General features: G+C 41.5%; 1 protein-coding gene across 2 annotated transcripts in view; it reads left to right on the top strand.

Moving 5' to 3' along the window:
• Nucleotides 1–15795, top strand: part of ZNF609 (zinc finger protein 609) — a 69789-nt gene that overhangs the window by 34410 nt on the left and 19584 nt on the right. The window lies entirely within an intron of this gene.

Here is a 15795-nt window from a genome sequence, read left to right as displayed (position 1 = left end):
GTGAATCTCTCTCATTTTAAAAATATCTTGATATCATACCTAGCCATAATATGACTTTTTGTTTGGTTTAGTAAGATATAAAACTTTGGTGTACTATTGTGTATAAACCTTGCAACTCTGACTTTTTCAAACTAGATTGTAATTTAAAATCTTGCCTTGACATTGTAAATGCAGTCTCAGATCTCAATCATCTGCTTAGTCCTTTGATATCTCCAATCTATTCAAATTGCCTGTCTTTCACCTGTCATCCTATTTATTCCACTCCATTCATACAGCATGGTGGCCTACAAAGGCTTGTTGCTATTTTAATACCGATTGCTTGTTAAAACTCTATTCTTTTTCGATCCTCAATCAGGTATTTGAGAAATACTAGAGCTTTATTGTTAATCATTTTAAAACTTTTTTCAACAATGGTAGGTCAAAGTTCTTAGAAACTGTAATGATGCATTCAGAATTCTGGAGTTGACTAGATATATTATCAAATACAGTTAGCATGTAGGTAAGAGAATAGTGGATTCCTCAGATTGGAAAAGAATTCCATTTTGCTTTATATCTTTCCTTTAATGGCAAAATCTGAATATCCTGTGGATATGAATGAGAGCAACAACTTGCTATAACTGTGAGCCACACGCTTAGTTTCTGCTGTTCTTTGTTCATGGAATCATCCCTTCACATCTGTTGAACAGATGGAAGCTACTGTACTCTCTTTTCTTTTTTTCTTTTCTCTGTGCTTTGGAATGAACGCCCTGCCATTTAGGAGTAGAGTTCTTTTTCACGGGTAAGACCCTCTAGGTTAAAAAGAATCCTAGCACCACATAGATTTTTGTATCTCTCATGAAACGTGATAGATCAAGAAAGCTCTCTTCGCAATTGCAAACTACAAGCTTCTGTCTTGTCCAAGTCACTGTACTTAGGAGCAGGCAACTCCTTGATTAGAAAAATATGGTTTGTTCCTTGGTATAAAATCATGGAAAAAGCCTGTGAACATTCTTTCCAAGCACTGGCTGTGCTAAAGTTCTCCGTGTTCTAATTCTAAAAATGCTTTTTACAGCCAGAGTGCAGCATCTTTCCAAATGTCCATGTGCTTGGATCCTTGCTGAACACGTCCATCAAACCATTCTGGGAAGTAGTTCGCAAGGAGCAAGTAAGGACCTATTGGCGGAGGAAGGAGTTTTGCAGACTGCTACACTGTACAGGCTGCTAGTGCTTAATCTAAACCACACCCAACGATCCGGTTGCAAATATTACCCACCTGCACTCTGTGAACAAGTTGAACGATGAAGCACAGGAAAGTTACCCAATTTCCTAAAGTTTGGGGATGTTTGATTTTATGTTATTTGCTTTGTTCTGGTTTTCCTTGCTAAATAAACCGTACAACAATCTGACAATGCATCATTGAGAGACAGTTGTTGGTAATGTGTCCCAGTCTGTAGAACAGTGATGGCTATCCTTTTTGTTGTTGGGTGCCAAAAATGCGAGGACGCACGTGCGATAGAATGCAGAACCCAGAATGCAGAGCGCCCCTCCATGTGCATGCATGCAACCCCCCCCCCCAGAAGTTTGGAAATGGCTGAAAAGCAGCTGGCCGGCGCACACATGCGCACTGCAGATGACCTCTCGCGTGCCGGCTGTCATCTCCATGTGCCACCTGTGGCACGTGTGCCATAGGTTCGCCATTATGGCTGTAGAATAGCACTGTTATCCTAATCCTAGTGGCTTTGTTTCTGTTGGTCAAAGACCAGAATGGGTGGTGAGTCTCTTAGCTGTATTTGTGTGACTGATTTATCCAATTGAATAAGATATTGAAAAGAGTGTCTTGGTTGGAGTTGAGATTGTTGATATCTATAAAAATCTGCATCTTTTATAAGTGCTCTGAATTCATATTTAATTAATGCTGTGTGTGAGTGGTTACCCTAATCCCTGGTAAAAGGAATTCTATCAATAAGTTCTTACTCCTGGCAATCATCTTGTGGTATTGCTTATGAAACAATAATGTGTAACTACATGTTTTTGTTTTTGTTTTTTTGCCATTGAATCCATTGCCATCGATTTGCAACGAAAACAACAAGGAACTGAAACTATTTAAAAAGTTTTTGTTTAGTCAAATTGTGGCCAGAAATATGTGTGCTTATTCCCCTATCCAAGCACTTTTTGGGTAATTGATTGCCTGACCCTAGACATTTTTATAGCCCTGTTTATTGTTTACATTTACAGATTGCTGTTTCATTATATGCAGTAAATTTTTCAGATGATATTCTATTTAGGCAGAACAAGAATGGCATATCATATATTTGGTTGTAATAAAATTGGAAAAGGCCTAGTTTTCTGATAGTCCGTACCAAACTGCAAGTAATTATACTTTTGTTTCTTGGTTTGTGCTAAGTGTACTTTGTCTTGCTGTTTTTCTGAGAAGCCAGAGAAGATTATAAAGCTAGAATTTGATGGTGTTGATTGTTCATTCTGAGAATAGAAGAATTGGAAAGGTTAAATGGAATTTCTGATCATTTCCAGGCTGGGCAAGTGAAATGGAAAAACCAAGCATATAGATGAATTATTCCATTTTGTATCTTGTTATATAATGGTTGTATTGGATAAATTCCAAGGTCCAATATTGATGGAGTAAATAGCTTAGATAATGTAGGGATTCAGTGTATTCAAAAAGTTCTCGTAGCAAGAAGGGCCAAAAAATAATAATTCACATTTGCTCATTCACAGCAGAATAATAACAGAATGTTGTGATTTTTCATATCCTTCCTTCCTTGCATCTTTTAATCAAAATCCAATAACTCATACATTTGGCAAATCCTGGTCTTTAAAAAAGACAACATTCCTTCAGTACATTTTTGTACAAGGTCCAGGACAATCCTGTCCTCCCTCCATCTCTTAATTTCTCAAGAATTCTGAAGCCTAGCTCCAGCTTTAGGGGAAAAGGCCACTGCCAGCACTAAATTGGCAAGCACATCATCTTATTGTGCTGTTCTGAAATACAGTAGTAGGCGGTGTTTGTTTGGTAGGGTTGGTTAGGAGCAAGACTGTGACAAATGTACGTACCAGCCCTCTGCAAGTGGTGTACTATGCAGCTAACCGGGAAGAATTAGAGCATGGAGAAATTACAACAGGTGCAATAAATGCTTTTAACATAGTAAATCAAGAAGGAGCAATAGCAGAAGCTATTAAACCATACAGGAAAGAGTGAACTGCAGTTACAGTGAGTCAAGCAGTGGATGTTAATTGCAAATATTCCTATGTTTGACATTCTTTACTCCTGACTGTAATTTTCCTAGTGGGATCTGAGTGGCATTAGCTATTTAGAGTCCCGTAGCTGCAGAAATAAGTAGTAGTCCAGCTTCAAAACATAGGCTCCAGATAGAATATCCATACATTCCTTAAGCAGCCAATAAAAATGCATGAAATTATCAGGTGAACCTTCTTATAGCTGTACTCCCTTCTACATTTGGGATTATTATACTTTATTGTAATACATGTACCTTCACCTGCCTGCTATCCCCAAGTGATTTTCCCCAGTGCTGTTGTAATTTCAAACAATCACTAAATGAATGTTTGTAAGTCAAGGGCTACTTGTATGCACTTATTTGGTAGATAGTTAGGCAGCAACTTGTTTTACGTAAGAGGCTTAAAATTGCAGGCTACTCTATGAAAATGTCCATGAATTTGCTGGTGTACCTTGTTCTGCTCTACTTCTATTGACATTTTTTGAAAGAATAAAAATAGGGGTGAAGTGAATAAGCAAATTAGGCACCTTCTTGCATAATGACAAGGTAGAATGTCATAAAGAAGAGAATTTTGAGGAGAGGATGCCAAGTTGCCGTTGATCTCATGAAATGGCGGAATGGAACCTGATTGACCGTAGATGGCAGACAGCAGAAGGAAAGTGTGTTTCATCATTCATCTCATAATTAATTCTGCTGAATTTCATACTGTGAGAAATGATAGTAGCTGCTAGTTTTAACGACTTTAATAAAGAGTCAGACCAAATGAGAGAAGATAAAACCTGTTGGTGTGAGCACTAACCTGTAGCCAGGTGGGAAACCACCTTCCTCTTTTAGAGTGCAACAATTGTGGGGAAACAAGATATTGGACAAGACAGATCAGTGATGGCTAACCTTTTTGTCGTCATGTGCCAAACACCTCCCCCCCTGCGCTCCTCTGCCCCCTCCTGCGCATGCGTCCCTCCCCCCACCCATTTTTGGCTGCCAGGTTGGTGCAGGAGGCCTTCGAGGTCCAAAAAGGGGCACGGAGGCGCTATGCGAGGCCCCAAAATGCAATACGAGCACCCCCCGCACATGTGTCCTGCCCCCGGCGTATGCACGGCAGAGACCCAAAGATCAGCTGGCCAGTGAGGGAGGTGCAAGCACATGTGCAGTGGAGCTAGGCTGGGGCAATGGCTGGTGTGCCCACAAAGGGGGCTCTGTGTGCCACCTGTGGCACGCGTACCATAGGTTCGCCATCACGGAGATAGACTGTTGATCTGATTTAACAGGACTGCTTTTGCAGTGCTGCATAAAATGTGATCCATCTCACCTCATCTCTGGTTCTTTGATAGGTGATCCTGAAATTTTTTTTCCCCTTTTCTTTTGTCCTGAATTTATCTCTTGATAATCCTGGTGTATATTTTGTTTTGTTTCTCCTGTTTGGGGCAAACGTCTATCATTCAATCCTTCCTGGCATTCAGTTTAGATGATTACCAAAAAAACAAAACCAACCATGCACATTTCAAGGCAGTGATTTTTACCTTTGAGTTGCTAGTGAGTGTTCTTGACCTCTCAATACCAAAGGGGATTGTCATTAATACGAAGAGATGGTGATTCACGTAGGCAGGATTGCACGGCTGAAAATTTGAAATGGCTTCCATTCTTACGGAGAATGAAAATTGGTTAATGTGTAGAAAGGCGCCTGCTTCTCAGAAAGCTATAATTTGCTGTGATCCATGTAACTCCCTCTTTGCACTGCAAGCAAATAAGAAGTGCAAACATTACATTCAGAATTTGTGGGTGGCAAAGTCACACACTGCAAACAAGTGATAGGAAAACTATCTGCAGTGAATTGCAATCAGATCATCTTTCTTCTGGGAGCCCCAAAGCCCTTTGTGATCCTAGAGAAAAGCAACTCGTATTTTTATTGGTTTTGGACACACTGTGACCGAACAACTCACATGAGATTTTTGTGCTTGGTTGTTCTGTACGGTTAGTGGAGTTGCACTATTAGTTTGTGAAATGATTATTCAGCCATATTATATAAAGTGTTGGATGAGCAGACCTGCTGGAAATGATTGAGTTGGTGCTTTGCATATGTTGAAGCTGCAAATAATATGCCTCTCCAAATAGGGATGCCATTATCCATCTTCTTAGCAAAAGTTAAAACATTTTCCTTTTTTCTTTTCCTTTTATTTTTGTTAAATAAACCAGAGGTGAAATCCAGCAGGTTCTGACAGGTTCAGGAGAACCGGTAGCGGAAAATTTGAGTGATTTGGAGAACCGGCAAATGCCATCTCTGGCTGGAGATTTTGGAGTATCCTTCCCCTCCCACGCCTACCATGCTATGTCCATCAAGCCACACCACACCCACCAAGCCACGCCCACAGAACAAGTAGTAAAAAAAATTGAATTTCACCACTGAAACAAACCCTTCAGAATTAAAGAAAAACAGATTCTAAATTCCCAAAATACACTTCTTAAACATCTGCTCATCATGTGATCTTGAGAGATTTTTTTAAAACAACGTTGAAATCTGCATACTGAATATTTTTTCCAAACAACATTTGTACAGATAAAAGTTAATGTCAAGTTCCAATGACAGTTGACTTGCCTAAATTAATGTAACTTCTACAGCTTGTGATTCTTTCACTTCCGTGTCTGCACAAAGATCACTTCATCGAGGGCAAGGCAGGATTCCATGGTGCCAGGATATCAGTGTCCTTATCTCAATAACTCAGGACTCTGAAGTTGATTGAAGTGCTGCGATATTTACCCAAGCAGATAAAGAGTCAATGTGCAAATTCCTACTGAGCAGTGAAACTAAGAGGAGATTCTTATATATTTTTTTCTTTTTTAATTTAAGATAGTAAAAGTATATAGATTAGGATGGTAAAATGGTATAGATCAGTGATGGCTAACCTTTTTGGTGTGGCCAACTCGATGTCACTCACGTTGAGGGGTGCCTCGCTGGCCTCTACTCGCCCTTCCCCTCCCAGCCACTCCTCACCTGCCCGCCCGGGCTCCATAAAGCCCCAACAGGAAGCAGTTGTTGGAGCTAAGCAGCCACCATGAGAAAGAGTTGGCAAAATAGCTGGCTCAGTTCAAATTGGATCTGACCGAGAAGGAGGCTCAGCAGAAGCACCTCACTGAGGACTATGAGTTTAGGCTTTCCAAGCTGAGGGAAGACCTGTGGGAGTGCAAGGCCAGGTAGAGGCGCCTGGAGGCTCAGCAGGCTGAGATAGTCAGCCAGTTCCAGGCCATGATGCAGTCCCACTGGAACGAGGCCCTCCAGCTCTTCGCCACCAACGGTGCTTCCCTCCAGCCTTCGCCTAAAGCTCCGCACCAGGAGGCTGAAGCATAACCCAAGTGAGAATTTCTGCCCCTCTCCGAACCACACAGGAAGATCCAGAAGTGGGAGACTCTCTGCAGCAACACAAGCGTTCACTGCATCCAACCCAGGGACTGTAGTTTGAGGACCCCTGATTTAGTCCAATATAAAAAATGCAAATAATTTTTCTGCGGACCACCAAAATTTTCTCGCGGACTTCCAGTTGATGACTGCTGCTCTATTCGAAGTAGAAGATAGACTTAATCTAATTTCCAAGCCCAGTAAAGGTCACTCAGGATGATGAATACTAAAACCACCATTGTGACTTGCTTAAAAGAGGGACAGATTATTGCCTTGGATGGTCTCATACTCACTCTGCCAAACATATTTATAAAAACCTGGTTTTATGTTTGGAAAATAGCTAATCTTTTTAGCTAATATAGCATAAGCTTCCAGCTGTGTAAAGCTTTTCTGGAGAATGAATTAATGGGAGAGGTGAGTATAGTCCTTTTACTCTCAAAAAAATACTTGATAGTTAAAGAAAATGGAAGATACAAGAAATAAGAAATGCATGAAATTACATTGTACTCTCCAGCTTACAGACGGTCCTCACAATTGAGCCCAAAATTTGCATTGTTAAGTGAGAAATTTGTTGAGTTTTGCCCCGTTTTGCAACTTTTCTCGCCACATTTGTTAACTGAACCGCTGCAGTTCTTACATTAGCAACACGGTTGTTAAGTGAGTCTGATTTGCCTATTGATTTTGCTTGTCAGAAGGTGGCAAAAGGGTCTCACATGACTCCAGGACAATGCAACCGTCATAAATGTGAGTCGGTTGTCAAGCATCTGAATGTAAATCATGTGACATGGGGATGCAGCAACGGTCGTAACAGTGAAAAATGGTGATACGTCATTTTTTTCAGTGCCGTTGTAACTTTGAATGGTCACTAAATGAACTGTTGTAAGTTGAGGACTACCTATAGTTAATGGAGAGCAAATCATAAAAGAAAGTTTTCAAGTATTAATTTTGTAGAACTAGAAAAAGAAGATTCTTTCTAGAAACAGCCCTCAACCTGTGTTCATAGTGGATTAGTCTGTGTGACTCACAGCCAGTCTGTTCATCACATTTTATCTTTTGTGCTGGGTTAAGCTCAGCTTGAAACGGTTAAGCCACTTTTGAAATATAAATTGGATTTTTTTTTCTTTGCTCGTAATCCAGTGATGATTTCTTTTAAAAAGCCAGAGTTAGAGACAATGCGTTAAGCTAACCCCTTTGTCCTGCCCTTTTAGGAATTGGAAGTAGTTTGTGCTTATTTTTTGCTTCCTTTTTACTGTGTTTTTCCATCTCTTTGATTTTCCCTGGTGGTGTTCGATAACATTGAGCCAGTACTCAGTGTCAAAATGTATGTTCTCCAGGTGTGCAGCTACTTTCACACTGTTCCTTTAAGTCGTAAAAGCAAGAGTTATGGAGCAATAGGTCTTATAAGCAAGAAGGACAAAGAACAACATTTTCAAGGAATATAATAAGCCTTCCAGGAGAGTACAAACAAACACTTTAAATGTGTACAACTGTAACTCCTCACACAGAGGAAAAGGATGGCTCTAGTTCCCGATAAGCATATGTGGTTTCTAGTTGCAGCAACGAAGAAATCACCCCAGGGCTGTTAGCCAAGCTTTAAAAAGAATCTGGATACCACGCCCTGGATACACACAGATGGTGGAAATCGTCTTTGCCTTGCTGAAAGTTTGCAAAATGATCACTCTCTAGTCATGCCAATTAACCGAAGACTGGTCCAAATGTGTTGCCTGAAATGACCTTATCATCCCTAAATATGACAGTGGAGACAGAAATGTCTCCAAATACATTCCTTATAGCGTCTGCAGATGGACCAGCTAGGGCAGGGGTGTCAAACTCGATTCCATTGAGGGCCACATCAGGATTGTGTTTGACCTCGGGGGGGGGGGATGTCAGGTGGTGTGTGGCCAGGGTGGACATGGCCAGCTCGACGTCACTTGTGCTTGTGGTGGCCTGAGGGTTCCACCAGCGAAAATGGGTTCCTGAGCTTTGTTTTAGGTTGCGACGGCTTCTTGCAACCTTCTCCCAGCGAAAACGGAGTTTGGGAGGTCCTCCCGCAGCCCTTGTGAGCTCCATTTTCGCTGCCAGAAGCACTATGGCCCAGATCCAAGTATCCCACAGGCCGGATCTGGCCCCCGGGCCTTGAGTTTGACACCCCTGAGCTAGGGAGAATGTTGGTAATGCTAAGGTGGGGAAAAACATCATTTTCTAATTGAGGCCATCTCTTGTAGGCTTGAATAAAAAGCAAAATGTTTGTTGTAATCTCTTCAGTGTTGTCATTCTGGAGTCTAATGTGGTAGGAATGTCATACAGCCTGCCAATATTCAGGTGTTAGCTTTTCATTCATATCTATATCCACACATACTGTACATACACACACATTGGCAGTTCACGTGCCCATATTTAACTTTGATTTGCAACAATCTGTTAAAAATTAATAGGACTCTGTTAATTAAAATTAAATTTTGGAGCTTTGTTATGGAATACTAAATAGCGGTTTTATATTAAGAAGCTACATGTTTACATTTACTTGTCAGTGTAGTTTACACAAAAAGTATTGTAGGCACCTTTTACTGTTTGTATATTGAACTATATTTACCGGTAATCAACATAGCTGTTAGAATATGGATAAAATTGATTATCAAGATTCAGTCACCTCAACGCTAATTGCTTTTGCCTTGATTAAGTAATATTTACAAGCCATTTAATAAAATGAGAAGTGCTTGACCATCTTGGCAGTTTCTGTAGGAAGTACTATGACGTTGGAGTCAATATAATAAACAAATATGCATAGGGAAGTACATACTTTTGATGTGAATAATTTCCCATCTTGTTTGCGATGTTTATTATGAGAAGGAAGAAATGTATCACAATTAAACACAATTTCAACTTGAGATGTGGTGGAAGTGTTCGCAGAGCCTGCTGTAAATAAGATTTTAAAAGGGTAACTCTTTTTAATTAAGGGTTGTCTATTTGTGCTTCGGAGAGAAAGTATTTGCCAGGAAAAGAATCTATGAAGGCATATTTTATTCCGTATCCTTTTAAAATAAAAGCACAATGTTTAAAATCGCACAGTAAGATGGTGTTGCCACACATAAGAATGATAGTACAGGGTATTCTTGACAGTGACAGTTGGAATATGTACATCTTAAGACACAGCTTGACAGAGTCATGCACAGCTCTTGTACCACCCACAGGTGCCGGTGTGATAAGACATCTTGTCATCATGTTCTGTAAGTGAGCTACATTTAACTTTTAATTGAGGGGGGGATGGAAATGCATGAAATTTTGCCATGAGCATTTTTGACATTGCAATACACATTGTATTCATATTATGAATAAAGTTGTTGAATCTTTGCAGTTCCTTATGGATTTGATCACGACTCCAAAATTTGCAGATTTTGGGGAGGGACCGTGGTGGGTTGCTCCGGTTCATCTGAACCGGTACTAGCGGTGGCGGGAGACTCCGCCCACCTGCACAGAAGCGTCACACATGGCAGTGCCCAAACTACTAGTAAAAAAAAATTGGTAACCCACCTCTAGAAGGGGGTGATATCTATAGTTCAGTAACCATCAGGAAATTATCAGCTTTTCATTCACTTCTCGCTAGGACTCGTATTGAATAATTCAGGTGGCATGCCACGTTCTTCCGTCCTGAAGGACTGACTGTCCTTGACTGTTTTAAAGTTGCGCTGTATCTCCCCTGCCTGTTGCTATATGTAATATTTCAAACTTCATCATTTTTAAAAAATTGCCGAAGCTAAGAATTGTTACCATCCCTGGCAAAATGTACTCTGTAATCTCTTTAATGAGAAATAGTATGTACATGATGTCGCCAGTATGCTAAATTGATATTATATGAGGGGTTAGCATTCTTAAATATACCTTCTCGATTAGACCAAATGTGTTCGAACATCAGACTTTCCACGAGGCAACTCGCATTGTCACTAGTGTCACCGCTAGGTTCTTTGATTTAATAAATTGGCTTTGTCTGTATTAAATAGAGAAAAATATACAGAGACATGAGAATATTGATCTCACATACAGTATCTGTAGGGGGACTAAGTTCAGAGGAGGCAATGTAAATGTTAGGCACTGAAGGTACATTTGGTGCTTTGATGTTTACTTAATCTTGAAATGCCCCCATCTGATTCTTACAGACAGCAAATAGTATCCTAATGCCCTGGGCTTTCTCTCCCTTCAGTTGGCTGTAACTCACATTAAAGTTGAAATCTAAAAACGCTGCAGTGAATTGTTAAGAGCACTGCAGCAGAATGCAAATTATAGATATATGCGTATGACAGCTTAGGCATGTAACAATTCCATTTTGCATCCTGCAGCCCCATGTCATCTAGATGAGATGGGTGACACACAAATCTAATAAAAATAAATAAATAACTGTCATTTAACAGGAAGAAAGGGAAAGGTGGGGAATGTTTATTTAAAGCATACTTTATCAGCAGCTGGGTAACTGCCAGTCCTATACCACTTCCAACACCCCCCCTTTTTTTGCCATCCCCAGAGCACCCTCAAATCACATCACCGAAATATAATGGCAGTTAATAACCAATTATTAGCAACATAATTTCTCACCGACGTTTGGCAGAACAAAAAAGAGTAAGCTACACTAATTATTAAAGTTAATTTACAATCCCATAGGTGCCTGCTTTTTGTGTCCATAACTGCAATTTAATAAAAAGATACATTACATTTCTGCAACCAATATTCTTCATGAAAGATTTCAGCATCAGTGTTTAGTAAACACTGTGTAATGTGACATCTCCCTTTAAAAATAACACCATTTCTCTAGAACTTACTTTTGCAAGTGCCAATGTGAATCTTCTATTTATTTATTTATTGTTCTAGAATAGCCAGGGGAAAAGCCACACAAAAAAGGGAGGAAAAGAACTGGAACAGGAAACAACAAAAATGTGTACAGAAAAGCAACTAATTTTTAAAAATATACTATTAAAGGCAGACTAAATCTAAAGCTTTATGTATTTTTTTCCTAACAAAGATCATAAATGCTGGCCGAGTGTATTCAGGATAGACATGACATAGAGCACTGTTGAGGTGTTGTTTGTTTAATCAGAAGTTGTTTATTTATTGTAGGACTCAAAGAAAGCAGCAGGTCCTTATACTGCAGGATTACAGATCAGAGGTTGGTTGCTCCCAGTTTTACTACCAGTTCGCTTTGTGCACGCTTTGCGCGCACATGCTCAGTTCAATGTAAATTGTTCTTCGCGCATGCACATAACAATTTACAGTGAACTGTACATGCGCACACACTACTAAACAACATGCCGGCAGCGGTGACCAGGGAACCGGTTCAGGGGCGTGGCCAGCCTGGATCGCTGCCAGTTCTGCGACCCAGGCCAAAATGCCACTACCGGTTCGGCCGAACCAGGAGCAACCCACCTTTGCTACAGATCAGCGGTTCTCAACCTGTGGGTCGGGACCCCTTTTGGGGTCGAACAACCCTTTCACAAGGGTCGCTTAAGACCATCAGAAAACACATATTTTCGATGGTCTTAGGAACCGAGACACCACTCCTCTATGGTTGGGGGTCACCAAAACAAGAGGAACTGTATTAAAGGATCGCGGCATTGGGAAGGTTGAGAACCACTGCTATAGATAGTTCTAAAGATGTCTCAAACTTTCTCTCATATATATATAGAAAACTGCTATAGTATAGATAGTTCTAAAGATGTCACAAACTTTCTCTCATATAATCACAAACTATATCTTTGTTTAGATAAACATCCTATCCTCATTTGCAGTTCAGACTCTTGGTTAAGGCAGAAACTTGATCAATTATAGAAGAGCAACTCCTTTTCCCTTTCCCCCCCTTTGGTCAGTGTCATAAATTTTTTAAGAACTCACTCTCTCTCTCTCCCCGCTTTCTCTCTCTTTTTTTTATCTTTTCAAAAGCTGCAGGGAAGGTTGAGCTACCCACCGTCCCCTTTTCCTCCTGTGCCCCGACAGCTGATAAATGACAGTACATTCGTTCCACTGCAGAGTGAATTATGAAATCCCATAAAGGCGTCTCACTTATTAGATGGTTCTCAGCAAGCTGCTTATTATGCATTGTGGCATAATGCAGATTACAGACGTGACCAAATGATAATTAGCAAAGCTGGAGCAGCAATTAGCGTTCTTCTGCCGAGTACTGATTACCTTTCATAGTAGAAGAGCAGCTGAACAGTTTGCAAACCTGCAACTTTTCTGACTCTTAAACACTTCCAAGAAGTGCCCCAGCTCTGCCTCCAGGGAAGTGTTGTGGTGAACCAATTTCCATCTTCCAAAACAAATTGACTGCCCCTAGTTCTTTGCCAAAATGTTTTGCTGTAATACGTGAGAAGGAAGGAACATCTGCTCCGGATTAGAGAATAAAGATTCCTGGAGCAAGTGATTAGGTTTGTTTTCTTCTGTCCCAAACAGCAAGCAGAAGTCTCTCCTTTATTCTCTCTGGTGGTAAAACCTTGACCTTCAGCTGGCAATGTTGGGACTCCACCTACTGCGCCCTTATGAGAGAATCAATCCAGTGTGTAGCGTTAGAATAAAAAATTACTTCCTTCAGTTATTACAGTATTGTCAGAGCTGCTTTTTTTTTTAAAGAAGGGAAGTGGTATGGCATCTTTGATTAATACAGCCTTCCTTTGCCTGGAAACCCTCACATACATGGACTGTTAAATACCTTATTGTATTTATTTGCATCACTCTGGTTTTGTTCTGTTAAATTTTGCTGGACATTGATCAAATAAATATTGATTGACTTCTGTTTCCGGAATCTTAGCAATGATAAAGCTACAATAATGTGTTTCTTGTGTTCTGACTTGGGTGAAGGGCCTGGCTGCCTCCACTTCTCTTGTTTTTCGTGCTGGGAGTGCCTAGAATTTCTGCTTAGCTGAGAAGAGGGCACCATGTTTCTCCTTCACTCCTTGTGCCCTTCTTAAGCGGAGCAGAAAGCTAAAGACATTACTATGCCTCCACAAGGGCACTCAACAGAGTCAAGGATCCTGTACAGCAAAATGTAAGTTACTCCACTCCTTATGTACACAAATGCACATAGGCAAACTCAAGGAGAGAGGGAGATTTGTGTTATGCTAAGAACGCGGTCGCCTTGCAAATAGGGGGCTTATGTCAGGGAGAGCTGGCACATCTGAGGTATGGCTTACTGCCCTTGAAAGAAAAAAAAACCCAGGGTATAGCTTCTGTTATCTGCCTGGACAAACATAGCCAGCTCGATCACTACAGATTAAAAAGGCAGACAGTATTAAACGTTGATCAGATAAGATCGGCTTTGTTTGGCTAGCTGTCCAGAGCAAACATGTACACAGAAGGAAAAGAGCCTAATGCAGGCAAGCAGGCAGTGACACTCTGGGTGATTTCCCCCCCCCCCCCCTGCTGTGTTAACTTGACTGGAAGTGAAAATCCATTCCCAGAACTGAGCAGTGCCTACATTCTTGGGCACCGAACCTTGCCAGAGGGTAGACAGCTGTTTCCCTCAGTTATTGCTTATGTGATGGGAGAGATTTAATGAGATTGTGTGCACCGAAGGATAAATACAAGCGTTTCCCCCTCTTCTTGGCCCAGCAGAGGCCCTGGCGGGCTTCAAGATAATTCTACCATCTTCTTCTAGGCATGGCTGTACCTGTCAGTTGAAGTGGTTTAATAAATCAGGGCTGCAACTCTTCCCCTCCTCAAAAAAATGTTTGCAGGAAGAAAGACCAAAAAAAATATATGCATAGATGCTCTTCGGATGTTCTGGACAAGCAACACTGAGCATGCAAGATTCAGCTTGCTCCATTTCACTGTGTTTAATTACTTCATAAAAAGACAGTGTTTAGCTCTGTGTGTGTGTGTGTGTGAGGCAGAGAGACAATTTGCAGCAACCAAGGATCTGGCAACCGTTCAAAAACAGAATGAGTTTGAATGAGAGTGTGTGGCTGTTGGCAGCCGTGTTCCATAAATAACCTCTGATTTTATGGTCACCAATGCTCACGGGGAAGAGGATGCAGGTTATCTTTTGGCAAAGGGGATGTGAGCTCTGGGCTCACCCGAAACCCCAAAGCCAAGCTCCAATCTGCAGCAAGCGGGCAGATTTCCCAGAGTGACATCTTGAAGGCTTTATCTCCCTGGCTGGAATGTGTCTGCACTTACCCAAAAGACACTCAGACCATCACTTAACTGCAGAGTGACATGTCATGGAGTTCTCGAATTAGCGGATGATGATGTGAGGGACAACAATAGCCAAGTTGGAAGCCTTGTTTTATGGAAGGAGGAGTGCTCTCTGGGTGAGCAGCCAGCTTTCTTACACTGCAGCTCGGGTTTCAGCCCAGAAATCTATCAACTTTCTCTGGTGGATGCTTAAATTGGGAGAGTGAGAATGCTTCGCTGTATGCATACAGCTCGATTCCTGGGTTGGGTGAATAACAATATGGACACTTGATGGCAGGCATCAAGTGCCTTTTCCGTAGGAAACCCCAATCCCTCACCAGACAGAGGCTTTGAGATTGAACTTTTATATGTGCCCTTAGATGGAAAGCCTAGAGCAGGGGTGTCAAACTCGATTTCATTGAGGGCTGCATCAGGGTTGTGTTTGACCTCGGGGGGGGGGGGGGGAGGCAGGTGGGCATGGCTGGGGCGGGCATGGCCAGCTCAATGTCACTTGTGGTGGTCCGGGCGGAGCTGAGGAGATCTCCGGCAGCCCTCTGCCAGTGAAAATGGAGCTCCATTTTCACTGGCAGAGGCACCGCAGGCTGGTCCTTCACTATTCCCAGGAGGGTCACGCGGGGCAGGTCTAAGCACCCCACAGCCCAGATTGGGCCCGCAGGCCTTGGGTTTGACTCCCCTGGCCTAGAGTGTCAATGAGAAAGTTGTATATGTTTATGATGCTAGTTTGCTGGGTGTAAGAATCCTATTATCAAGGAGGAACATTTGTTCCCTATTAAAATCCTATCCGATGTCTAAAGTGGGCAAAACTCAGGCATAAACATGCACGAAGCATTTTCATTGGGAGCTGCCCAGAGTTTGATATAAAACAGGCAGCTCTATAAATGTTTCAAACACGTAAATAAACTTGTCTGCCTAGATTTCTATCTCTCTTTTTTCTCTCCAAATGAATATCCTTTGGTTTGGCAGCATAGCACAGAGGCAAGTGCTGGAGAATGGATG

Source organism: Natrix helvetica (assembly GCF_964273705.1).
Source record: "Natrix helvetica genome assembly, chromosome: 12".
NCBI classification, from domain to species: Eukaryota; Metazoa; Chordata; class Lepidosauria; order Squamata; family Natricidae; genus Natrix; species Natrix helvetica.
The sequence above is the reverse complement of the archived record's forward strand: the minus strand, read 5'-3'. Positions and strand labels throughout refer to the sequence as shown.